The sequence below is a fragment of the Enhydra lutris genome, unplaced genomic scaffold (genome assembly GCF_002288905.1).
Source record: "Enhydra lutris kenyoni isolate GAN:26980312 unplaced genomic scaffold, ASM228890v2 scaffoldscaffold52, whole genome shotgun sequence".
Lineage (NCBI taxonomy): Eukaryota > Metazoa > Chordata > Mammalia > Carnivora > Mustelidae > Enhydra > Enhydra lutris.
This window is the reverse complement of record NW_019154136.1, coordinates 1817600-1845487: the sequence shown is the minus strand read 5'-3', so window position 1 is coordinate 1845487 and position 27888 is coordinate 1817600. Positions and strand designations below refer to the sequence as shown.

Genomic DNA, 27888 nt, shown 5'->3' with positions numbered 1-27888 from the left:
AAAAAAAGAATGTATCCATTAAGAAAAAAAGAAATTGGTTGAAAAAGGAAAGAGGAAAAATTTAAATTGAAGGACTAAAGAATCGGGAAAAAACCATGAATTCTATAGGCTGCATTCCCCTAGCACTGGAGTTTTGCAGTTCTAACTGATTAGTAAACTTGATCTTGGCTGGATGTTCTTCCTGATCTTCTAGGGGAGGGGCCTTTTGCTTTGATTCTCAAGTGTATTTGCTCCTGGTGGAATTATACTGCCCTTGCGTGGGGGCCAGGCTAAGTCACCTGCTCTGGTTTGCTCTCTGTGGCTTTTGTTCCCTGAGGGCTTTCTTCACATCTTTAGAGGATGAGAATGAAAATGGCCGGCCTCCCAGTCTCCAGCCCCAGAGCTGAGTGCTCTGGGCCCCCACTCCTCAGTGTGGCCTCAGAGAAAGGCAGCCCATCACTCCTGTCTCCCAGATCTCTGTCCGCACTCCATGCTCATCAGGCCTGTGACTCACTCACGCTCTTCCTCCTGGAGGATGGCGGGGGGTGTCCCCAGTTCTGCCGCTTGCTGGGCCCCAGCTTGGAGTGCAGTCAACCTGACCGAGCCACGGTTCGCAGTTTATGACAACCCCGAGCTGCGAGGCCACTCCTACAGCCGGCTTCCCCGTTCAGCTGCCCAGGAGTTTTGCCTCACTCGGGCATCCCCAGTCTTCCTGCGACCCCAGAGATCCTGAGACCACACTGTCCCACCTAGGATTCTTCCCCACCTCGCCATCTGAGCACCTTTCAGGCAGGTATGTCCCTCACTGGAGCCGACTTCTAAAGTTCCGATTTTGTGTTCCGCTGCTAAATCATTTTCCAGCAGCCGGCTGATGGGGGCTCCCCCGCCCCGCAGTTTATCTTCCCGTATATCTCCTCAGAGTCACTTCTCCGCACCTGCCACCTTGCAGAAAGTGGTCACTTTTCTATTTGTAGGGTTGCCGTTCTTCTTTTCTTAGATCTCTGGTTGAGTTCACAGGCGTTCAGAACGATTTGGTAGCTGTCTAGCTGAATTCCTGCCACCAGACGAAACTCAGGTCTCCTACTCCTCCGCCATCTTGGACCGGGACCGCTGTGCTCTATCATGAGCTTTATAGACTATTTCCCATCAAATACCTACATTTGTTGCCGTGTTTTATGTATTTGCTAGTGAATACACTTTTTCTCATTTTCCACTAGACTTGCCAGAAGTTTTGCTAATTTTTGTTACTGCTTTTTCAAACATGTTCTTAGATTAATTTTTATTTCTATTCTTTCTGTTTTCTGATTTGACCATCGTATTTACATTTATTAAGTCCCTCCTCTGTTGTTACACTTGTTTTGTTGTTCTGTTTATAACTCTTGAGTTGACTAATAAGCTCATTTATTTTTAGCCATAGTTAATAATGAAAACATCTGTGGCTGTGAATTTTCCTCTGACCACTTCTTTGGCCATGTGACATAAGTGTAGAGGTACAGTGATCTCTTATTATTCATTTCCAAAATAGTTATAGTTTTAATTTTTTCTATACCCCAGTAATTACTTAGAAAAAAATGTTTTCTAAATTTCTACGCACTTTTCAAATTTAACTGAACGTATATATGTGTATATCCCATTTTCAGTAACATTCCTATTAATCTGAAGTACATTGATGCATTTTTAATTTTAGAATTTATAAGGGGAAGTGTGTACAACTTACCCACTGACATCCAAAGATATTTCATTCATAACATCAAATAAGCATCCAACAATATTCTTTTAAAAGGAACCATAAATGAATACCGTGGTGTTAGAGTAAATTTCTTTTTTTACGATAAAGGCATTTTAGGTGACTTTCATATTGTTTTAGAGCAGATTTATCATAATATTAAAGAGCTATGAAATATGCAATTTCTTAAGATAATAAGATTTTTATATCAGGATAAAACAAATTTCCAGCTATGGGCTAATGTGCTCATATGTTTGGATTTGTTTGACAATAACAACAAAAATTGTCAGATGTGCAGCTCAAAATGTCATGATTCAAAATGTCTTGATTAAAAATGTCAACTTTTATAGGTCCTGTCAGGTGAATATAAAGACAAAAGCTCAAGTGACAAATATGAGAGACCATTAAGTTAATAACTTGACTTCAAATCCAGAGACACTGCAAGTTACATATTACATAGAAAGTTCTCAAAATAGGGGTGCCTGGGTGGCTCAGTCATTCAGTGTCTGCCTTCGGCTCAGGTCATAATCCCAGGGTCCTGGGATCAAGCCCCACATTGGGCTCCCTGCTCAGTGGGAAGTCTGCTTCTTCCTCTCCCTCTCTCTGCCTGCCACTCCCCCTGCTTATGTGCTCTGTCTCTGTCAAATAAATAAAATCTTTTAAAAAAAGAAAGTACTAAAAATAAATGAATTGTTAAATAGCTTTATGGAGATCTCAATAAAATGATGGGAAACAACTGGATACTAGGATTCTTGCCTTTCGACCTACTGTCTTTACTTTCTTGTAATTTTTAATATCTTGCACAGATTTAGTATGTACAAGTTTTAAATAGTGAACTTCCAGAGGGCTCATCTTATGTAATTTGCTTCATCCAATGCTCATTTCAGCAGTTCCACATATAGGAAGCCAATAACCTATTAGTAACAATGGTAATGATGACAAATAAAGCAATTTCAATCATTCTGAATATGTTACTATTTACTTCCAACATTCAGAGTTTAGAGAACAAAGATAAAAATTTGAGATTACTGTTGCAATGAGCAATACAGAAGGCACCAAATCTCCGGAGACAGGAAAAAGAAATTGATTTCTCCGTGTTTTTTCATGCTCTACAACACTATTGAAAAGCAGTTTCTCATACATAACTATTGAGTTACTGCCCTGGAGGGCAAATTAAATATGAGATCTCATGAAAAGAAGACACGTGTCATTCTTTTAATTCACACAAAAGTTCACAGTGCTGTAAAAGCATGCGGCCATATGTATATTCCATTTACTTGCAATCAAACAAAAAGTAATAGGGGTCAATGTCCCTTCTGAATTTTGACCCTGATTATTTCACTTCATTATCACAAATAGAAATTTACTAAACCTATAGCCCCTAAATCTACTACAGTATACTGTGAAACCATTTAAAATATGATGTTTACTCTGGGGTGCCTGAGTGGCTTAGTTGGTTAGGCATCCAACTCTTGATCTCAGCTCAGGTCTTGATCTCAGGGTCATGAGTTCAAGCCCTGCATTGTGCTCCATGCTGAGCATGGCACCTACTTAAAAAGGAAATACATGAAAATAAAATAAAATATGATGTAGTCTGAACATTTTTTAAAGATTTATTTATTTGAGAGAGGGAGAGTATGCAAGCACAGGGGGAGGGGCAGAGGGAGAGAATCTTCAAGCCGACTCCCCACTGAGCAAGGAGCCCATCAGGGGGCCCAATCCCATGACCCATGAGATCATAGCCCAAGCCAAAACCAAAAGTTGGAAGCTCAACTGACTGAGCCACTGAGTGCCCCTGTACATTTTACTGGTTTTGGGGAAATGTATCTGGCTGTGACACATTAAAAGAAATCAAGTAAAGCCTTCAATCACTGAATATGGAAAACTTTTATAAGATAAAAACCCTACATTTTTTTAAAAGATTTTACTTATATATTTGTCAGAGAGAGAGAGAGAGAGAGCACAAGCAGGGGGAGCAGCAGGCAGAGGAGGCAGAGGGAGAAGCAGGCTCCCCCCAGACCACAAAGCAAGAAACCCGATGCAGGACTTGATCCCAGGACCCGAAGGCAGCCGCTTAACCAACTGAGCCACCCAGGTGTCCCAAAACCCTACACTTTTAAAACTAGCATCTCAACTATATTTAGGACCACTCACTAATTTTCTACAACAGATATTGTAGACTTTTTTAAAAGATTTTATTTTTAAGTAATCTCTACACGCAACATGAGGCTCGATCTTACAAACCTGAGATCAAGAGTTGCATGCTCTCGGGGCACCTCAGGTCATGATCCGGGGTCCTGGGATCGAGCCCCGCATTGAGCTCTCTGCTCAGCAGGGAGCAGGGAACCTGCTTCCTCCTCTCTCTCTGCCTGCCTCTCTGCCTACTTGTGATGTCTCTCTGCCAGATAAATAAATCAAATCTTAAAAAAAAAAAAAAAAAGAGTTGCATGCTCTCTTGACTGAGCCATCCAGGCACCCTGAAGTTGTAGATTTTTAATCAAATATGATCCTTTGTAGTTTAAGTGGAATGAAATTGATTTATCTATAAAATATACAATTTCAAGAGGTTTATAATAATTACTCCAATATTTTCAGAATACTTTGAGAGGTAATAAAGTGATTCTAGGGGCGCCTGGGTGGCTCAGTAGGTTAAACCTCTGCCTTCGGCTCGGGTCATGATCTCAGGGTCCTGGGATCGAGCCCCACATCTCTGCTCAGTGGGGACCCCTTCCCTTCTCTCTCCCTGTGTGTCAGATAAATAAATAAATTTTTTTTTAAAAAGTGATTCTACCCTCTTTAAGCTACCATCAGGTTAAGATATGTAGGGGGATAAAAGATTTTTGCTTGTATTCTATAAACCTATTCTATTTTAACTCAGTGGTTGTTAATCAGGGCAATTTTGCCCCCCGGAGAACATCTGGAAACTTCTGGAGACGTTTCTGGTTGTTAAAACTGTGGGGGACAGGGATGGGGACTTCAGTGGCCCTCTGATGGGTCGGTGGAGACGGGATGTCGCTAATCCTCCTGCAGTGCCCAGGACAGCCCCCCACAACAAAGAGTTATCTGGCCCTAGATGTCAATAGTGCCAAGGCTGGGGAACTCTGTTTTAACCTAATGGTGCCACTTTCACTGTGCAGATGCTTTTGGGTAATGAGCCACATATCCCTTCCTAGTTTCCCAATATCAGAAACAGCAATTTAGGGTCTATTGGAGAATACTTGGCACTGACACCTTGATAAATTGGGATCATTACTTTTATTGTTCGCAAGTACAAATAAATAAGTCATATGTCATATTCTGAGGAGAACCTCCTAGTCGTATGTGTAGTGAATGTCACCCTTAGAGACATGAAAAGGTGGAGTGCCCTGTAGGACAGCGAGGCATGAGGCAGCGGAAATGGCTCCCATCTTCCTTGTGGCCCTGGAAGCCACAATCCAAGCCAAACCTTGTTCCAGGGTCCCTGGATAAGCACTGTGGGGCTGATCTCCCACCAGCCCCACCACCCCGTCCCCACGGCCTTCCCGACAAAGTTTTCCTTCTTGGGATGTCTTCAGAGACCACACTTGTGAGGTTTCATTTATTTATTGTTTTTCTCCCAGCTGTGTTCATTCTCTGAGGGCCTTCTCAGATTAGCCAGCAGCCGCCTCCACCCCCTTGCTTCTTGTCTCCCGTCTGCTCCCCATTTGCAACACCATGGAACAGTGTCGAATTGGTAAACCTGAACCGAATCTCCTGTATCCTTTAGCCCAGGCGTCACTTTCCAAGTGGACATAGTAACTGAGGTCCAGAGAAAAGTGGCATGAAGTCCACGTCGCTGTGAGATCATTTCCAAAGTCCCCTTCTCCCTTCTCCTGCTTTATTCACTCATTCTAGAATTCTTGTCCCCTCTCCTTCCTGCCTCAAGAGCCTCCTGGGTGCTGCCCTGGTTGTGCGGGGCCCTGTGGCTGCCAGTCCGACGGGGACGTGGATCGCTCTCGGTCCCAGAACGCTGTGCCTGCCTTCCGTCGTCCTCTTTCTTGGCCTTTACAGTGGAGTCATCACTACACTGAAATCTTCATCAGCACCCCGGGGCCCATGTCAGGGAATCCGAACACCTTGGCCTCTAAGATCTGAACCCCACTTGGCTTTTCACACGCATCTACACTGATGTCCCCTCCCCATCCTCCCGACCCCTCCTACCTATAGGCCCCTGCAGGGGGCCCTGTCTCACCCCCCCCCCCCCCCCCCCCCCCCCCCCCCCCGTTATCTGTATTTGTCTTCTTAGTTTCCTTAACTTCAACGCTGTGAGTTTTTTACCTTTAAACATCTTAGCCATTGTTCCAGGTCTCTCTTAATTACTCCTTTGAGAAAACTTTCCCTTTTTTTGCTTTTTTTTGTAGGGTTTTATGACTGACTTGTCTAATCTACCAATTTTGTATTCTCTCCTTTTCCTGTATTCTCACAGTATTTATTTCACATTTGCATATGCAGATGTTGCCAACATGATTTACTTTTGTGTCCAACAAAATTGAAACTTCCTGAAGGGCAGGGACTGACTTTGTTTCATTTTTTGGTGTTTCTAATGGCGCATGAATATTTGTTGAATATAATTGAACTAACTAATCCTAATCATAAACTTGATTTCTGTGAAGCCCAATACATTTTTTTTTCTCATTCCTAGATAGAAAAAAGGAAAAAAAAAAAAAAAACAGTTTCCAGGATCTGTCATAAAAAAGGCTTTGGAATATTGTTGTCTCCATCCTGATGTTTTATGCCCTATTTTAGGACAAGAAAATCTTATGAAACTATGATATTCAAAAGGCTCATCAGGTTTTATAGGTTAATTTTATAGCCATAGCCATGATGAACTTGGACTTATTTTTCACAGGCTAACATTGTCTTACTTCAGTGAAAGTGAATCACTACCGCTTAGAAACAAAAATTAGACAAACCGAGTGTAGTTTTGCCAACATTATATTCCTAAAGTGAGAATTTATTTTTTTTTGTTTTTTGTTTTTGTTTTTTTTTTTTTTTAAAATTTTTTTTTTTTTTATTTGTCAGAGAGAGAGAGGGAGAGAGAGCGAGCACAGGCAGACAGAATGGCAGGCAGAGGCAGAGGGAGAAGCAGGCTCCCTGACGAGCAAGGAGCCCGATGTGGGACTCGATCCCAGGACGCTGGGATCATGACCTGAGCCGAAGGCAGCTGCTTAACCAACTGAGCCACCCAGGCGTCCCCTAAAGTGAGAATTTAAAGAACAGTTGCTTCAATGACATGCTTGTGTGCCTTCATCCCATGAATAAAGACCAGTAAATCATGAGGCTTAGTAGTAAAAGCAAGACTGTACTGAGTCTTCTGATTTTTTCTTCTAGAGGTTTAATTATTTACACCGCTTCTTAGATACTACATGGAAAGTTTTTCATGGTCTTGGCACATAATGCCTGCTTTTCGAGGCTAAATTCTTGCAGCCATTCACAGAGAAGGATTTTCAGTCTTTGCCTGTTGGGCTGCCTGTTGGAGTTTACCCAGAGGTCTGTAGCCCAGCCCATATGTACTTCTTTTGCCAGCCTTTATAAAGAGGCAGAGGGGGCATCAGGCCATGTACCACCTTGGCTAGAAGCTCTCATTTTCATAACAGAACCTTTAACTGCCCTCCTCCTAGTTGATATACAAAGCATATGAATTAATGTATCAAAGCTTTGGCGCTTAAGTCTCGGCTAGCGTCAATGACCTTGTACTCTCCTGTATGAATAGTTAGCAGCAGCCCTTTAATGAGAAGTGTTGTTTCTGGAAGGCTGCAAAGACTGTTCCTACAGATCAGAGGTACTGGATAGGTTGTTGCTTACAGCCACTCACTTATCCTGTAGTGTTAATCAGTCACAAAATTTTGTCCTTCCTTTCTCCTTCCCTCAGCCTCAAAACTTTCCAGTACGGTTACTCAGGCAGCTACGATGAATGCATCAGAGCTGAAATGCAAGTTGAAACCTTGCCATCCTGGGGAACAATAATCTAAATGCTATCCTGAATTAGGACAGACTGGAGTACTTTGCTTACTTAAACAGGAAAGTCTGGACATGGTTTAATGTGTTGTGCTTTGTGATTGTAGCAGTGATTTACGCAAAGGGGAGCCCTGTTAATTCCTTATGACGCTTAGGTCCCACTTAGCTCACAGCATCATCTTTATAAGAAATCAGGATTTCTCCTGGTACTAAAAATTGAGAAAGTTTTACTTCCCTAAATCAAGCAAAGAAAAACCCTAGCTTTTATGTTATGAAAACTGGAAACCCTTAAAATGGTTACCATTCTCTTTTGATGGACATTCAGAGCTTTACAAATCAAATCTCTGGCCTGCCTTTAGATTTATTTTTATTTATTTATTTATTTATTTATTTATTTATTTATTTATCTATCTATCTATCTGACACACAGAGAGAGATCACAAGTAGGCAGAGAGGCAGGCAGAGAGAGACGGGGAAGCAGGCTTCCTGCTGAGCAGACAGCCGGATGCGGGGCTCAGTCCCAGGACCCTGAGATCATGACCTGAGCTGAAGGCAGAGGCAAAACCCACTGACCTACCCAGGCGCCCCTCCGGCCTGCCTTTAACAAGGACATTTTCTTCTGTGCTCACAAGGGGAAGGTTCAGGAATCTAGCAGCTTGTCTACTTGCCTGCATTACTTCTTTGTTTTAAGCTCCCCTTTTCTTGATTCCTTCAACTATTTCGTTTATCCAGCATCGTCTTTGTTTTCATAAGTTGCCTCAAATCATTTGTAGAAGTCAGCTCTTGCTAATTACATGAAAAGTAACTCAGTAACTCAGTCTGTATTTGGCCTCATTTTTTTTTAAGGATTTTACTTATTTATTTGAGACAGAGAGTGAGTGAGAGAGAGCATGAGAGGGGAGAAGGTTAGAGGAAGAAGCAGACTCCCTATAGAGCTGGGAGCCCCATGCGGGACTCAATCCCAGAACTCTGGGATCATGACCTAAGCTGAAGGCAGTGGCCTAACCAAATGAGCCACCCAGGCGCCCCTGGCCTCATTTCTTGTTATTTTTCAAGGCAAGAAATGAATGACATTTGAAACATTTTATGTAAATAAGGCAGAGTTCTTGGGGTCAGAGTGAGCTCAATTTAAGTGTTCTGTTGAAAATTGTTCTTTTTTCTGTGTTCCTTCTAGCTCAACATCATGAATGTTGCCACCATCTTTAAAGCAGAAAGGGAATGGAGGAATGTGGGAAGGAAAGAGAACCGATGTGTGATCCTAAAATCATTATTGCTGGCATATAAAGAATTATATATAGCAAATCTTGCTACTATGGAGGAAAAACAGTAGCTCTCTACCTGAGTTAAAAGGATATACATTCAATGAAGATTTATTGAGAGTTTATTGTACAAGGGCCCATAGTAAATACTACTAATGTGGCTTCCTATGTTTTTCTGCCCCAAATATTCCTACTAATCAGATAAAAAAGGCCTGTGGTTGTTGTCAAGTGACAAAAATAATACAGTTTAGTAACAAATTTGATGTTTTTTTTATTGGAGGGAAAACAATGCATGGATTGGGGAGTACAGTGTCTCACATGCGTCATTCCCCAGGATTTCGGGCAAAAGCAAGTTTCACTGAGCGTTTGAAGGGGCAGCCCAGGAAGAGAGCACAACTGGCAGGAAGCCAAGGACTTCCTTATAAGGCTAGCAGGTCCTATTTTCTAGGGTAAGGTAGGCCTGCTAAAGCAGAGTGGGAGGGCTGTGACTGGTGGTGTATGTTAGGTATTTCTCGGAAGCGCAGGCTGACTTAGGGTTTCTAGCTGGAAAAAAAAAAATTGGTTATATATAACCTCTTCATTTTTTTTTTAATCTTCTGGACTCAGAGTTGTAAATGGAGGGAGCAAGGCTAGCAGAGTGATTGCAGAGCACAAGGTTAAGGCCAGAGTTTTAATCTAAGCTTGGGGTGAGGTCAGGTCTGGCCCTAGACAGCCAGAACACCCCGGGTGCCTAGGAAAGGTCCTTGGGAGGAGACATCAGGAAATACAGGATTGCTGCTTACTCCGTGCATCTGTGAGCTGAGGAGCTGGAAGGAACAGGTTTTCCAGGTCACGTTATAGAAAGTGAAACGTGGCTAGAAGGAACACAGGTTTAGTGGACATGGAAACTGGCTGGATGGAACATGGTTCTATGACCCATCTACCGGTTGGGTTTAACCACTGAACGACTATGTATGCTGCAATGACATTTATAGAGTGCATTTATCTTTTTGAAAATTAGTATTTTCATTTTCTTTGGATAAACACGCAGAAGTGGAATTGCTGGATCACATGGTAGTTCTATTTCTTTCTTTTTTTAATTTTCAGATTGAATATATTTATTTGTCAGAGAGACAGAGAGAGACAGAGAGAGAGAGAGAGAGCCAGCACACAAGTATGGGGAATGTCAGGCAGAGGGAGAAACAGGCTCCCCCCTGAGCAAGGAATCCAATGCATGACTTAATTCCAGGACTTAATTACAGGACCCTGGGATCATGACCTGAGCTGAAGGTAGATGCTTAACTGACTGAGCCACCCAGGCATCTCATCTATTTCTAATTTTTTTTGAGGAATTCTATACTGTTTTCCGTAGTGGTTACACCAGCTTACTTTCCCACCAACAGTGCACAAGGGTTCTCTTTTCTCTACATCCTCACCAATACTTGTTATTTCTTGTCTTTTTGATAATAGCCATTTTGACAGGGAGAGGTGATATCTCATTTTGGTTTTGATTTGCAGTTCCCTGATGATAAATGATGTTGAGCATCTTTTCATGTACCTATTGGCCATTTGTATCTCTTTTTTGGAAAAATGTCTATTCAGAACATCTGCCCATTTTTAAATCAGATTATTTGTTTGTTTGTTTGCAATTGAATTGTGTGAGTTCTTCATATATTCTGGATATTATCTGCTTATCAGATTATGATTTGCACATATTTTCTTCCTTTCAGTAGGTTGACTTTTCATTTTGTTGATGATTTCCTTTACTGTGCAGTTTTTTAGTTTGATATAGTCTCACTTGTTTATTCTTGCTTTTGTTGCCTTTGCTTCTGGAGTTAGGTTTGGATTTGAAATGTGTGGTGGGAAATTTTAAAGTACATTTTCCGTATATTGTAGAATCTGTATGTACACACATGAACAGGCATTTTATGTATTACATATGATTAAAATGTAATAAAATGGATTCCTGATGTGTCCATTTATGTTAAACATAAAAAAAAAAAGTCATTGCCAAGACCAATGTCAAGGAGCTTACCTCCTATGTTTTCTTCTAGGAACTTTATGGTTTCAGATCTTAAGTTCAAGTCTTTAAACCTTTTTGAATTTTTGGCTATGGTGTGAGGCAGTAATCCAGTTTCATTCTTTTGCATGTGTCTGTCCAGTTTCCCCAACACCATTTATTGAAGAGACTGTCCTTTCCCCATTGTATATTCTTGGCTCCTTTGTCATAAATTAATTGGCCATATATGTGTATGTTTATTTCTGGGCTATCTTGTTCCATTGATTAATGTGTCTATTTTTATGTCAATATCGTACTGTTGTTATTATTATAGCTTTGTAATATAGTTTAAAATCAGTAAATGTGATGCTTTCAGCTTTGTTTTTCTTTCTCAAGGTTGCATTGGCTGTTTGGGGTTTTTGTGTGATTTTACAAATTTTAGGGTTATTCTATTTCTGTAAAAAATGCCATTAGACTTTTGGTAGGGATTGCATTGAATCTGTGGATTGCTTTGGGTAGTATGGCCACTTTAACAATATTAGTTCTTCCTATTCATAAGCATGGAATATCGTTCTATTTATTTGTTGTTTTGTGAAATATTTATTTATTTATTTAAAAGAGTGACAGAGAGAGTATATGGGGGAAGGGGTAGAGGGAGAGAGAGAGAGAATCCCAAGCAGACTCCACACTGAGCGTGGAGCCTGGCACAGGGCTGGATCCAATGACCCTGAGATCACAACCTGAGCTGAAACAAAGAGTCAGATGCTTAATTGACTGTGGCACTCTCTTTTTATTTGTTTGTGTCTTCTTCAGTTACTTTCATCAGTCATAGTTTTCAGTGTATAGGTCTTTCACTTCCTTGGTTAAAATTATTCCTAGATATTTTATTCTTTTTGATACAATTATAACTTGTATCAAATTGCCTTTTAAATTTCTCTTTCAGATAGTTCATTATTAGTGTTTAAAAATGCAACAGATTTTTGTATACTGATTTTGTATCCTGCAACTTTACTAAATTTATTGACTAGTTTTATCAGTTTGTTGGTAGTCTTTAGGATCTTCTATATATAATGTGCTATCCACAGTGATGGTTCTACTTCTTCCTTTCTAATTTTGATGCCTCTTATTTCTTTCTCTTGCCTAGTAGTTCTGGCTAGGATCTCCAATACCATGTTGAATTAAAGTGCTGAGAGTGGGCATCCTTGTCTTATTGCTGATCTTAGAGGAAAAGCTTTCAGTTTTTCACCATTAAGTATGATGTTAGCTGTGGGCTTGTCAAATATGGTTTTTATTATGTTGAGGTATGTTCCTTTTATACCCACTTTGTTGCAAGTTGTTTTTTTTGAGGTTTTATTTATTTATTTATTTGAGAGAGAGAGAATGAGGGAGAGAGAGCATGAGAGGGAGAAGGTCAGAGGGAGAAGCAGACTCCCTGCAGAGCAGGGAGCCCAATGCGAGACTCGATCCCGGGTCTCCAGGATCATGACCTGAGCCAAAGGCAGTTGCTTAACTAGCTGAGCCACCCAGGCGCCCTGTTGCAAGTTTTTATCATAAATAAATGCTGAATTTTGTCAAATGCTTTTTCAACTTCAATTGAGATTATCATGTGATTTTATTCTTCATTTTGTTAATGTGGTGTATCATATTGTTGATTTGTGGACGTTGAATCATCCTTGCATCCCTGGAATAAATACCACTTGTTCATGATGTATAATTTCTTAATGTACTTTTGAACTGGGTTTGTTAAATTTTATTGAGAATTTTTGCATCTATGTTCATCAAAAATAATGTAATGGCTTGTAATTTTCTTTTCTTGTGGTTTCCTTGTCTGGTTGTGGTATCAAGGTAATACTACCTTTGGAAAATGAGGTTGGAAGTGTTCCCTCCTCTTCAACATTTTGGAAGAGTTTAAGAAGGATAGATATTAATCCTTCTTTGAATATTTGATAGAATTCATCAGTGAAGCCTGATGTCTTTTAGGTAGCATTTGTTTACGAGTCACTCTCTTTACTAGTAGTCCATCTGTTCAGTTTTTCTACTTCTTCATCAGTCTTGGAAGATTGGATGTTTCTAGGAATTTATCCATTTATTCTGTTATCCAAATTGTTGATATATAATTGTTCATAGTAGTCTCTTATGATCCTTTGTATTTCTGTTGTATCAGTTGTAATGTCTCCTCTCATTTCTGATTTTGTTTACTTGAGCCCTCTCTCTTCTTTTCTTGGTGAATCTACCTTGATTGTCAATTTGTTTATCATTTCAATGAACCAGCTCTTAGTTATTTATTTTTTTTTTAGTGATTCATCAGTCTTATATAATACCCAGTGCTCATTACATCACATGCCCTCCTTAATGTCTATCATTAGGAGCAACCCTCCAGCAACCCTCTAGCAACACTTTTTATGTTTCCTATGATTTAGAGTCACTTTCAGGGAGCACCTGGGTGGCTCAGTTGGTTAAGCAAATGCCTTCAGCTCAGATCATGATCCTGGAGTTCCGGGATCAAGTCCCTTGTTGGGCTCCCTGCTCAGCAGGACGTCTGCTTCTCCCTCTGACCGTCTCCCCTCTCATGCTCTCTCTCTCTCACTCTCTCTCTCTCTCTCAAATAAATGAAGTCTTTTTTTTTTCTTTAAAGATTTTATTTATTTATTTGATACAGAGATTGAGATCACAAGTAGGCAGAGAGACAAGCAGAGAGAGAGGAAGAAGCAGGCTCCCTGCTGAAGAGGGAGCCTGATGCAGGGCTCGATCCCAGGACCCTGAGATCATCACCTGAGCTGAAGGCAGAGGCTTAACCCACTGAGCCACCCAGGAGCCCCAAATAAATAAAATCTTTAATTTAAAAAAAAGTCACTTATGGTTTTTCTCTCTCTCTGATTTTGTCTAATTTTTTCCTCTCTTCCTCTATGATCCTCTATTTTGTTTCTTAAATTCCACATATCAGCGAGATCATATGATAATTGTCTTTCTCTGATTGACTTATTTCACTTTGAACAACACCCTCTAGTTGCATCCGTGTCATTGCAAATAACAAGATTTCATTTTTTTGATGACTGAGTAGTATTCCGTTGTACATATATACCACATCTTCTTTATCCATTCATTTTCCAATGGACATCTGGACTTTTTCCATAGTTTGGCTATTGTGGACATTACTGCTATAAACATTGGGGTTCAGGTGCCCCTTCAGATCACTACATCTGTATCTTTGGGGTAAATACCCAGTAGTACAATTGCTGGGTTGTAGGGTAGCTCTATTTTCACGGTTTTGAGGAACCTCCATGCTGTTTCCCAGAGTGGCCACATCAGCTTGCATTCCCACCAACAGTGTAGGAGAGTTCCCCTTTCTCCACATCCTTGCCAACATCTGTCATTTTCTGACTTGTTCATTTTAGCCATTCTGCCTGATGGAGGTGGTATCTCATTGTGGTTTTGATTTGTGTTTCCCTGATGCCAAGTAATGTTGAGCCTTTTCTCATGTGTCTGTTGGCCATTTGGATGTCTTCATTGCAGAAATGTCTGTTCATGTCTTCTGCTTATTTCTTGATTGGATTATTTGCTCTTTGGGTGCTGAGTTTGATAAATTCTTTATAGATTTTGGATACTAGTCCTTTATCTGATGTGTCATTTGCAAAGATCTTCTCCCCTTCTGTCGGTTGTCTTCATTTGCTGTGCAAAAGCTTTTTATCTTGATGAAGTCCCAATAATTCATTTTTACCATTGTTTCCCTTGCCTTTGGAGACATGTCTAGCAAGAAGTTGCCACAGTCGAGGTCACAGAGTTTTCTGCCTGTGTAATTTGCTCCAATATACCTTCTGCCCATCTCTCTCTTCCCTCTTCTTCTGAGAGCCCAATTATTCTAATACTGTTTCACTTTATGGTATCACTTATCTCTCAAATTCTCCCTTTGTGGTCCAGTAGTTGTTTATCTCTCTTTGTCTCTTCTTTATTCTCCGTCATTTTGTGGTCCAGTAGTTGTTTATCTCTCTTTGTCTCTTCTTTATTCTCCGTCATTTTGTCTTCTCTATCACTAATTCTCTCTTCTGCCTCATGTATCCTAGCAGTCAGAGCCTCCATTTTTTATTGCATTTCATTAATAACCTTTTTGATTTTGACTTGATTAGATTTTAGTTCTTTCAGTTTTCCTGAAAGGGATTCTCTAGTGTCTTCTATGCTTTTCTCAAGCCCCACTATATTATAAAGACACTATACTCATTATTCTGAACTCTTGTCCCAACATTTTACTTATGTCCATACTGATTAGTTCCCTAGGAGTCAGTAACTCCTCTTGTTCTCTTTTTCGAGGTGGGTTTTTCCATCTTCTCATTCTGTCCAGAGAAGAATAGATGATCGAGAGAACCAAATAATAAAATGGCAACAATGACCCCAGAGAAATAGACAGTAAACAAATCAGAAGAGTTCCCAAATAGAAAAAAAATTTTTTTTAAAAAGAGAATATAATCAGACAGGCGAGCAGAATAGAGCAATACACTGGATCCTGTGTGTATTTTGGTCCAGTTGTTAGAAAACTTAGATCCCAACATTGTAAAGAAAGAAAAACTTATATTTGTACAAAAATGAAATTAAATACAATGAAAAGATAGAATGTAATTTTAAAAACAAAAATTTAAAAAGATTTAAACAAAAGAGTTGATAAAATAAGAAATTGGTTGAGAAAAGGAAGAGAAAAAAAATTATAATTGAAAGAATAAAGAAGTGTGGGGGGGATGGAAACCCCATGATTTCTATATGTCATATTCCCCTAGAACTGGAGTTCTGCAGTTCTCCCTGATCAGTAAACTTGGTCTTGGCAGGATGTTCTTGCTGATCTTCTGGGGGAGGGGACTGTTGCTTTGATTCTCAAGTGTATTTGCTCCAGGCAGAATTATACTGCCCTTGCCTCAGGGTTAGGCTAAGTCATCTGCTCTGGTTTGCTCTATGTGGCTTTTGTTTCCTGAACGCTTTCCTCACACCTTTTTTTTTTTTTAAAGATTTTATTTATTTATTTGACAGAGAGAGATCACAAGTAGACAGAGAGGCAGGCAGAGAGAGAGAGAGAGGGAAGCAGGCTCCCTGCTGAGCAGGGAGCCCGACGTGGGACTTGATCCCAGGACCCTGAGATCGTGACCTGAGCTGAAGGCAGCAGCTTAACCCACTGAGCCACCCAGGCACCCTCCTCACACCTTTAGAGGATGAGAATGAAAATGGCGGCCTCCCAGTCTCCAGCCCCAGAGCTGAGTGCTCGGGGGCGGCGGAGGGGGGGGGGCACTCCTCATTGTGGCCTCAGAGAAAGGAAGCCCATCACTCCTGTCTCCCAGATCTCCATCTGCACTCCATGCTCATCTGGCCTGTGACTGAGCATGTCTATCTCAGGCACATGACCCTGTTTCGAGTCTCCAAACCCTGCAGACTCCCGCAGTGTGCTACTGCTCCACTCCTCCCCAGGGAGGAAGGAGGGGGGTGTCTCACTGATTCTGCTGCTTGCTGGGCCCCTGCTCGGAGAGCAGTCCCCCAGCTGTGCCACAGTTCGTTTATGACAGCCCTGAGCTGAAAGCCCACTGTGGGCTCCCTGATTGTAGCCAGCTTTCCAGCTCCAGTGCCTGGGAGCTCTGCCACACTCAGGCTCCCCCAGTCTTCCTGTGACCCTGGGAATCCTTAGAGCACACTATCCCTGCTTAGCCATAGGAGCGCCTCTCAGGCCAGGATGTCCCTACTCATTGGACTTCTAAAAGTTCCAATCTTGTGCTCCACTGCTACATCACTTTCTGGTGCTGGCTTATGGAGCTCCCCCACCTCCTGCCACCTTTCCCCGCAGTTTATCTTCCCGTGTATCACTTTGAATTTACTTCTCCACACCTCCTACCCTGCAGAAAGCGGCTGCTTTTCTGTTGGCAGAGTTGCAGTGATTCTTAGATCTCCGGTTGAGTTCATAGGTATTCAGAATTATTTGATAGCTGTCTAGCTGAATTTCTGGAACCAGTTGAAACTAAGGTCTCCTACGCCTTTGCCATGTTGGACTAATCTCCCAAAGCAGCTCTTAGTTTTATTGATCCTTTCTGTTGTCTTAATAGTCTCTATTTCATTTATTTATTCTCTTATCTTTGTATTTCTTTCATCCTTTTAAATTTGGACTTCATTTGTTCTTATTCTAGTTCTTTGAGGTATAAAGTTGGATTGTTTGAGATTTTTCTTATTTTTTGATGTAGGTATTTATCACTATGAATGTCTGTCTTAGAACTACTTTTACTGCATCCCATAAATTTTGGTGTGTTGTATTTCTATTCCCATTTGTCTCAAAGTGTTTTTTTTTATTTCTTTTTTTTTTAAAGATTTTATTTATTTATCACAAGTAGGCAGAGAGGCAGGCAGAGAGAGAGGAGGAAGCAGGCTCCCTGCTGAGCAGAGAGCTCGATGTGGGGCTCGATCCCAGGACCCTGGGACCATGACCTGAACCGAAGGCAGAGGCTTTAACCCACTGAGCCACCCAGGCGCCCCTCCTGAAATTCTTTTTTTTTTTTAATATTTTATTTAATGGGGCGTGGGCATGGAGGAGGGGCATGGGTAGGAGGGTGGGCACTTTAGGAGCAGGTGAATTCTCTGTCTCTCCCACAAAATACCTTGTTTTCCCCACAATTCCTGTCTCTCCCACAATTCTTGTTTTCTCCCTCACGTTCTGGTCTCCCACAACCATTCTCCATGCTCTCCCGGTCCTTCCTTTCTCTCATGACTCTTTTCTCCCAGTCTTCCACATTCTCCCACAATCATTCCATCTAGGTTCTCCCCCACGATTCTGTTTTCTCCTAGAATTCTCTGTTCTCTCCCAAAATGCTTCATTCTCTCCTACAACTGTCTGTCTCTCCCAAAATTCTCTCCCATAATTTTATGTTTCCTATAATTTTCTGTGGGTCCTAGGTAGGGGGCATGGCTATGACACAGCAAAGAGTGTCTGTGAATGGATAGCAAGGTGCCACGGAACCACCTGCGGGAGTGGCCATAGTGGGGCAGGCGGGTTGGCAGCTGGGTGGCAGGCATGGTGGTCATGAAGAAACAAAGATGGCAAAGCAGAAGAGGCAGGGCAAGTACAAAGGGTGAATTTTCAGTCTCTCCCACAGTACATTGTTTTTCCCACAATTCTCTCCCCCCAAATTTCTTGTCTCTCCCATATTTCTATTCTCACTGACAATTCTCTGTTATATGTATTTTCTGTTTTAATTGTATGTTTTCCAGGTTCTTTGTGGTAACTTGGTAGTACCTTGGTAGTCTCAAAAACACTTTGAGACAGGGGCTTGTTCGGATGTGCAGGGGGGCATGGCTCTGGCAGTAGCCATGTGGCCACCACATTCATCAGAGGGCTTAGTTTGTGGCAATAAGAAGGAAAAGGACATGGCTTAGAGGGAATGCTAGCCACTTCCCAGACTGTGGTGGCCAAGAGGGAGCACAAGTGTTGACCAGGAAGAATGTAGCAGAGGGAAGGGGTGGGTAGTGGCTCAGATAAGAAAAGTTCGGTCAGCCAGAGTAGAGGGTATGACTCAAGAGGGATGGGAATTGCCATGAAGGAGCAAAGGAGTGGCCAAGGGAATATCCTAAGGACTAAGACTGAGCTGAGGTGCCAAGGCCGGGGTGAAGGGGCCGGTTCTCAGTCTTTTCTGTAATACCTTGTTGTATTCCTGAGGGTCCTGTAGAGAAACTGAATAAACACACACACACACACACACACACACACAGAGAGAGAGAGAGAGATTGATTTTAAGAAATTGGCTCAAATGATTATGGAGTTAAGTCCAAAATCCGCAGTAAGCTTGCAGGCTGGGACTCAGGGTAGAGTTGAGTCCAAACATTTGGCTGGCAGAATTCCTCCAGATGAGGTCAGTCTTTGTTCTATTAAGGCTTTCAATTGATTGAATGGGGCTCCCCACAATATGGAGAGTAATCTGCTTTACTCAAAGTCCACCAATTCAAATGTTAATCTCATCCAAAACAAAAACAAAACAAAATATCTTAATAGTAACATCTAGAACAATGTTGACAGAATATCTAAACATTATGGTCCAGCCAAGCTGACACATAAAATTAACCATCACATCTTGTCTCTCCAAATTCTTTGCCTTTCCCACAATTCTCGGTTATTTCTCAAAATCTTCGTTCTCCCCAGAATTTCTTTCCCTGGAAGGAAAAAACAACTCATTGCTGCTGTCATCAAGAAGCCTTGCTAGGGGGGAAAAAAGTCATCTAACTGAACACTATGTTTAATGACATATCAGATTTATATTCTGGCTCAAGTATCTTATCTCAGCCTGGACCAGTTCCTGGTTCCAGTTCCAGCAATTCCTGGACTGGTACTTCAGGAGCACTGCCATTTTCCATTTCTTGTCTACTTCCTGGTCTATAAATGAGCAGTGACTGAAGTATTCAATAAGCAGGAGCTGAAGAGATGAAGGCATCAATGAACCTCGAATATCATTTATTCACCAGTATTTACAGAGCCCCTACCAGGGTGTCAGTACTGGGTTAAGTGCTGGGCATACAACATTGAACAAACCGGTCAAAGTCCCTGTCTTAGGGAATTTACATTATAGCAAACAGCCGACCAACAGACAATCCAATATACAAACCAGAAAATACATAATTTTGAGTGGTGAGACACCATAAGGAAAATGAAACAGACAATGTAACAGAGGTAGAGAGGCGGGGCTGCTACTTAAAGTGTGTGTGTGTTTTTAAAGATTTTATTTATTTATTTGACAGAGATCACAAGTAGGCAGAGAGGCAGGCAGAGAGGCAGGCAGAGAGAGAGGGACCCAGGACCCTGAGATCATGACCCTCATGACCCGAGCCAAAAGGCAGAGGCTTTAACCCATTGAGCCACCCAGGAGCCCCTTAAAGTGTGTTTTGTGGAACACCAGTTTTGCATCTCCTGAGAGATTGCTTGAAATGCAGACTCTCGGGTCACACTCCAGAATCCCTGAGGCAGAGTATGCCCTGTACCATGATACCCCAGTGATCCCTATGTTCAGTAGAGAGGCTCTGGATACAACTTGACCTATGGTTATCAGGAAAGACAGCTCTAAAGACACAACATTTTTTTAAAAGATTTTATTTATTTATTTGGCAGACAGAGATCACAAGTAGGCAGAGAGGCAAGCAGAGAGAGAGGAAGGGAAGCAGACTCCCTGATGAGCAGAGAGCCCGATGCGGGGCTCGATCCCAGGACCCCAAGATCATGACCTGAACTGAAGGCAGAGGCTTTAACCCACTGAGCCACCCAAGTGCCCTAAAGACCCAACATTTTAGCTCAGAACTGAATGATGAGCAACACCCAGTCATGTAAATGTAGGCAAACGAGTGAGTGGTCCAAACAATGGGAACAGCGAAGAAGGCAATGTCCTGAGGTAGGAATGAACAGGGGAGACTAGTGTGAGTGGGACAGATTGAGAGAGGATGACTTGAACTTTACTGTTGGATATTTATCAAAAGCCCTTCAACGAGGATTGTCCATTTGCAGTGACTACACAAAAGTTCTACATGCACAGACCCCTCTATTTCTGCAAATTGGAGCTATCGGATTGGTTTTGCACGCAGCCACTCATCCATCTTGCATCCGTGATGGACATTGTTAATCAGTCACAGAACGTTTTCCTTCTGTGCCCAGACGAAAAGTACGGAGTTCAGCATAGTTATTCAGGCAGGCACCACAAATGGTTCAAAGCCGACATGTGAGCTGACACCCATTTCCCGTCTTAGGGAAAGATTATGAAAATGCTAACCCTGGAGGGCCTGTGTACTTGGATGAACAGAAAAGTTTCGATGGTTCACAGAAATTGATTTAATGCACTGTGCTTTGTGATTGTGCCAACGGCTCACAGTGAGGGAACCTGTGTTTAACTCCTCACGAGGCTTACTTCCCACTTAGCTCACCACATCAGCTATATGAGGAAACAGGATTTTTCTGAAGACTGAAATTCAAGAAAAACTGTGTTTCTAAAAAAATAAAACTAAGGTTGATTTTCATCTTAAGAACACCAGAAAACCGGGGCGCCTGTGTGGCTCAGTGGGTTAAGCCACTGCCTTTGGCTCAGGTCATGATCTCAGGGTCCTGGGATCGAGCCCCACATCGGGCTCTCTGCTCAGCCGGGAGCCTGCTTCTCCCTCTCTCTCTCTTCTGCCTGCCTCTCTGCCTACTTGTGATCTCTCTCTCTGCCACATAAAAAAAATAAAATTAAAAAAAAAAAAGAACACCAGAAAACCTTAAAACAGTTGCTATTTCCTCTTTTCTAATACTGTTGGAAAGCTTGGGCAAATCTTCATCCCAATTTAACTCTTCTAAAGCTGGTGGCCTGCGTACTTAAATGCTAATCTTATCATTGGCTGCTTTAATCTCCTTGTATTAAGTTCCCCTTTCCCTGGTTCCTTCAGCTAGGTGTTTCATCCAGTAATGTCAATATTTTCGTAAGCTGCCTCAAATTGGAAAGAAGTGGAAGGAGGTGAGGGAGAACTCACTGTAAAAATCAGCTCAGTAATTTATACAGGCTGTATTTGGACCAATTTCTGTGTGTCCGTGTTTCAGGCAAAAATGACTGACAGTTGAAACATTTTATAAAGGAAGCAGGGTTCTCCGGGTCAGGATGAGCTTAATACACTGTTCTGTTAAACTTGTTCTTTTCTCTGTGTTCTTTGTAGCACAGCATTTTGAATATTCCCACTATCTTCCAGCCAGAAATGGAATGGAGGGTAGGAAGAAACGAAAAAGTAGCTAAATATGCTATCACAAAATGTGTGTTGATGTCATATGAAGAAATCAATGTAGCAAGCCTTATTGCTGGGAACAAAGAAATGTTATCTTTCTGCACATGTGAAAAGGCGAAGTATTCAGTGAAGATTTATTGAGAATTTATAGTGTAAAGAAGTATAGTAAGTCCTATAAAAGTGACTTCCTGTGTTTGCTTCCTTAAAATATTCCCACTAATCAAATCAAGAAGACCTGTGCTGGGGCACCTGGGTGGCTCAGTGGTTAAGCCTCTGCCTTCGGCTCAGGTCATGATCCCAGGGTCCTGGGATCGAGTCCCGCATCGGGCTCTCTGCTCTGCAGGGAGCCTGCTTCCTCCTTTCTCTCTCTCTGCTTGCCTCTCTGCCCACTTGTGATCTCTCTCTGTCAAATAAATAAAATCTTAAAAAAAAAAAAAAAAAAAAGAAGACCTGTGCTTACCAAATCCTTTTCCACCTATCAGCCCATTGCCACATCTTTCCTAACTTTCTCATCATTTCTTGTCACATCCAAACCCAAGTTGGGACAAGACAACTTCAGACTGAAAGCTCCTTGAGGCTTATCTACTTTTTTGGGGGAGCGGGTGCTAAAAAAAAATTGGATTGAATGAATGAATCAGAGATTTCTGCACAGGGGTAGCAAAGCTGGTTGTAACCTTCACATTTCTCTTGTGGACCCAGAGTGGAAAGAGGAAAGCCAGCAGAATGATCTTAGGGCACACACAGGGCTTGCAAGCAGAGTTTCCGTCTTGGTGTGGTCGTGTCTCCACAGGCCCTAGACAGCCAGAGCTCACTGGGTGCCTAAGCAATGTCCTCTGTAGGAGATACCAGAAAATACGGGAGTTCTGTTTACTCCGCTCATCTGTCTAGCACTTAAGGTTGGCTGAGGGACTAGAAGGAACGTCGGTCCATAATTCTGGTTTAGAGGATGTGAAAACTGGCTGGGAGCAGTTCCAAATTCGAGTTCAGCTGTGAAAACTGGCTCCAAGAAACTCGGGTAAAGTGGACATGAAAATAACAGGAAGGAACACGGTTGTGTGACTCGTCCAATATTTGCATTTCCCTACTGAGTGACCGGTTCTCAGTACATTCAATCTTGATGTCTGGAAATGAGAAAACCTGAGGAAAGTCATTCTCTAGACCAGGCTCTTAAGCCTGCAGTCTGATTTCACCCGACAAAATGACGCCAGTGCCCAATTCCCAGACCCGGGAGGGTTTCTCTAGAGACAAGGGGGGCCGCCCACGCGACCTCGAAAGCCGGCGGCCAAGACCCGCCTGGTGGGAGGGCGCCCTAGGGACTTGGCGCTGCGGGAGGAGCCGGGCCTTAGCGGAGCGCTTGGGCGTAACCAAGGTGGAAGGCGGGGCCAAGGCGGAGCTCAGAGGCGAGGCCCGGGGGAGGGGGCGTGGCTGTGACGGGGCTGGGGGCGAGGTCTGGACACCGGCCACAGACAGCTTGGCCTGGAGGGGCGTAAGCCGGGGCGGTCCGTAAGGACGTGAGGGGGCGTGGTCCCGGCCTTGCGGGGAGAGGCTTGGAGGGGGCGTGGCCTGGGCTGTGGGCGCGAAGACGGGGCGTGGCCACGGTGGCCAGGCGCACTGGCGGCGGGTACCCCGGCTAAAGCTAGCCGCTGAACTTCGTGCTTTGGAGAAACGTTAAGGTAAGGGCCGGTGGCGGACTGGAGTGAGGGCCACAGCGGGGGCAGGCCGACTCAGGGAGGGCCGGGACCGTCCTCACACAGCCCCGTCACGCCAGGTCTCAGAGCCCGGACAGCTGTTGGTAGGTCTCAGAGCCCGGACAGCTGTTGGTCCTGCGAGTATTACCGGGGTCCCGGCACGGCATATTGCCCTTCCCCCCCACCCCACGCAGCCCTCTTCTACTGTGGGAGTCACCAACCAGATGGCAGCACCTTCTTGCACTTGCCGGGAAACAGCTGTCTGCGGGAATTTGGGGGTGGGGCGTGAGAGCAGTTCCCTAGGAAGGAGTGTTGCCAGGGGTGGTTGGATGTGAATTAGCTCGGGAAAGTCCAGTTTGCTGTAGACAGGGGTAAGGACTACAAAATCTGAAATTGCAGTTCCGGAAACCAAGACGCAGCAAACTGGGACTAACTGGGGTCTGGATTGTATTCCCCCCCCGTCCCCCACCCCGACTATACCAGGGTCTGGACGGAGTCACAACCACCTCCAAGGCAGGGGATCAGCATCGCAGCTGTGTCATGTGGACAAATCTGAGCTTTCCCCATTCTGCAATTACTTCTGGTCTTTTTGTTTTGTGCCCCGCCCCAGAACTGGAGAACAGCTGAAGTGCAAATATTTTTGATAGTTTCGAGTCTTTGCGGCATTCAGTATTAAATGCTACTACCTTAAGGCTGGTGGCAACTCCTTAATATTAATGTAAGTGCCTTCCCCTCCCCTGTATTGTCCCTGGGAAAGTTTGAGAAATACAAGTAAATGTGTACATCTTAATTCGGTTAGAACTTGTTCTCTCCCAGCCTCTGAAAATTAGGTTGCTTTCTGCTTCTCCTTCTTCCTTTACTGCTAATCTGGCCATCTCCTTTTTGTTATTAAATACCTTGCTGGAGGGGCACCTGGGTGGCTCAATGGGTTAAAGCCACTGCCTTTGGCTCAGGTCATGATCTCGGGGTCCTGGGATGGAGCCCCACAATCGGGCTCTCTGCTCCCCGGGGAGCCTGCTTAACAGTCCCCCCAACCCCCGCCAACCGCCACCTGCCTCTCTGCCTACTTGTGATCTCTGTCTGTCAAATAAATAAATAAGAATTAAAAAAAAAAAAACAACCTTGCTGGAATAAGGAGAGGAATACGCAGATTTCTCATGAAGGAAGCTGCTCCAGACCCTACCCCTTATCTGTCCCTGCACATCCCTCAAAATGGTCACTCTTCACAGATATGTTGGACATGGAAAACCTCTCAGCTCTCTGGGGCCTTTCTCAGGTAATTTTTATGTCAGAACCAGGGCTGAAATTCGTGGAAAGGCCAAGATCAGCAAGGGCACCGTTCTCTGGGCCTGTACACACGTTTCCTGTTCTCCCTGGAGCCAGTCAAAAGGTTGTGACCACTCACAGTTGGGACTCAGTAAAAACTGAGTGAATTGTGAGTGAATGAGTGAGCTTGAATATTTTGGAAATCTGATGGGAAGAGGACATTAATTTCATCTCATTGGCAGCACTGGGGCACTTAATTGCAGCACACAAAACAGCTACCAGGAATACATTTTGAAATCTCTGGGAACCCCGGATTGGGATCATGATCTTGGGGAAGAAGTAGGTGAGAGGAAGCCGCTCAGTTTTCCAGTTGGGACAAGACAGCATAACCTCTGATTTACATTTCAGGGGTTTGCAAAAGACTGGCTTCCTTTGAACTCAGGAGGGGGCGGAAAACGAAAGATCAGTCTGATGAGAATCAAGGAATTTTTTCAGTGTAATTGTAACCTTTAGTTAGAGTACTTTTTTTTTTTTCTGTCTGTTTTGCATATGTATAAATGGCTTAATCAGGCAGAGTTCAAACTACAGTTGAGCCCTGAACAGCACGGGGATTAGGGGCACTGACATCCTGCCCAGTTGAAATTCTACCTGTAACTTGATTACCCAAAGACTTAACTTCTAATAGCCTACCGTTGATCAAAGCCTTACCAATAACATAGTCAATTAACACCTATTTTATATGCTATATGTATCACATACTATATTCTTACAATAAAGTAAACGAGAGAAAAGAAAATACGATTAGGAAAATCATACGGAAGAGAAAATACATTTATAATACTGTAATGTACCAATTGGGAAAAAAAACCCACATATAAATGGAGCTGTGTTGTTCAAGTTTTAGCTCTACTTGTCATTCAATGAATACATAATTTATGAATGATTCTTTAAAGGCGTTTAGAATTTTTTCTTTTTTTCACACGTTTCTTGGTCTGCAAAACAGTGGATAAAGGACATATTAGTAAAAGCCAAGGACATACATAAATAAGTAGTGATAGCAAAGGCATATAGTACAAAAAAACTTAGCGCTCCTGGGCCCATCCAGGCTATGGTCCCATCTTCAAGACAAACGTAAGTAAGAACAGATTTTCTGTGAAATTTGGTAATGTATGCTAGCAGTTCTTTGTTATGTATGATGTTTGATAAACATTATTTGTGGTTTTACAAGCTTAGATTTTATGAGATCTATAGGTAGATTTAAATAACCACCTATCAATAAATTATAATTTTAATGTAGCAGAGTGGTTTGGCTTTAGGCTTTAGCATAGATAACCTCATGTATTGCTACAGGTATTATAGCCTAGCATTAGCTAATTTGAGTTTTTGTTTATTTGGATTTTCCTGGAACCTTCCTCACTGCTGACCTTCCATGCACTGTTCCTTCCTTGATTGTCTTTGATGGCTCCTTCTGTCTCTTGGCCTCCTTGTTCCATTTTCTCAGGCTCCCTCTATACACCTGTTACTCCTGGGCGGGGGGGGGGTGGCGCTTTTCCTTCTCTCTCTAGCCTCATGACCTCTCCTGATCACCAGATCAGAACTCTCTTCTTCTGCAGGTGCCTGGGTGACTCAGTCATTAGGTGTCTGCCTTCGGCTTGGGTCATGATCCTGGAATCCAGGATCAGGCTCCCTGCTTCCCCCTCTCCCACTCCTCCTGCTTGTCTTTTCTTTCTCGCTGTGTCTCTGTCAAATGAATAAATAAAATCTTAAAAAAAAAAAAAGAACTCTCTTCAAGACTTTTCCTCTCACTGTCCACTTGGACCTCAATCCATAGGATTGGCAGGAAGACTCTGTCCTCTTTCCCTTCCCACCTGCTCCTTTTGCCAGCTTGTTTCTCTCTTCAGGCGTTCATCCTCATTCTACCACCGGCATCATCCAGCCATAAAATCACAGGGTCTTCTTCAACAACTACTTCCCTTCTCCCACCTCCAGCTGAGTGCTAAATCCTATGTTTTTTTATCAAAATGACCATCTCTTGAATACAGAGAACGTTGGTGCATCACTGCTGTCACTCTCCGGTTCAGTGCTTCATACTGTCTCACTTGGGTTACTGGAATTTCATTTCACACTCTCGTGCCCAAATCTGACCTACGGATGTCCCACCCAGGACCTGGCTGCACAGTGCGGTCCTCATCTCAGTTCACGGCAGCTCCATCCTTCCAGTTGACTAGGCCAAGAAGCTTCTAGCCATCCTTTACTCCTTTCTTTCACGTCTCACAGGCATTCTCCAAGATAGAGCCAATGCCGAACCACTTCTCACCACTTCTGCCATGACATGTTTTGTTCCAAGCCCCTGGATTGTCCTGAAGGATCTTCCCTGCTGCTTTCTTGCTTCCTATCCCAGTTGATTTCCAGTAGGGCAGCCTGAGTGATCTTTCAAAAATATAAATCAGGTGGTGTCGCCCCTCTGCTGCTAAAACTCCACTGTGTCCCGATTTCGCTTAGAGCAGTGGTTTCCAGTCAGAGGTGATTCCCCTTTCCCGGGGACATCTGTGGCATCTGGAGACATTTTTGGTTGTCCCAGTTGGAGGGAGGGTGCCATTGGCATCTAATGGGTAGAGGCCAGGGATGCTGCTAAACATCCTGCAACGTATAGGACATCCCCCAAACGGTTACCTGGTCAAATGGCAGTATGTCATGGTTGAGAAACCCTGAGTTGGAGAAAAAAACCTTTACAGTGGCCTAGAAATCTACATGGTCTGGCATCCATGACCTCTCCACCTTCTCTCCTACTACCCTCCTCCTAGTGCACTCGATTCCTGCCATCCTGGCCTCCTTACTATCCCCTTGTATGTGCCAGACACTCTCCCACCTCAGGGTCTTTGCACAGGCAATTCCCTCTTCCTGGAGTACCCTTCCTCCTGACAGCCCTATTACTAATTCCTTCATTTCCTTCAGTCTTTTGCTCAAATCTCACCTCTGTAAGGCCTCCTTTGAGCAACTTATTTTAAATGCAGTGCCCCTTTCCCAGTGGCACTCCAAATTTACCTTATCCTGCTCTATTTTTCACTGAGTATATTATAATGTGATTGTCAATACGAGTGACTTACATATTACACTGCTGTTTATTGTCTGTCTTCCCCAGTAGAATGTAAGTTCCACGAGGGTAGGGACTTTGTTTTATCCTCCCCAATGATCCTAGAACAATGTCTGGCATTTAATAGATTTTTTTTTTTTTTTAGATTTTATTTATTTATTTGACAGAGAGAGATCACA

General features: G+C 42.9%; 1 protein-coding gene across 4 annotated transcripts in view; it reads left to right on the top strand.

Moving 5' to 3' along the window:
- Positions 1-27888, top strand: part of LOC111157145 (carbonic anhydrase 5B) — a 130046-nt gene that overhangs the window by 52327 nt on the left and 49831 nt on the right. For 2 of the 4 annotated variants that reach the window (XM_022518405.1, XM_022518402.1), the window contains exon 1: positions 23280-23334. The exons of the other annotated variants lie outside the window; for them this stretch is intronic. The gene's annotated coding sequence lies outside the window, so the exon portion shown is untranslated. Of the gene's footprint in view, positions 1-23279; positions 23335-27888 lie in introns of those variants that run through there. 4 annotated transcript variants of the gene reach the window in all.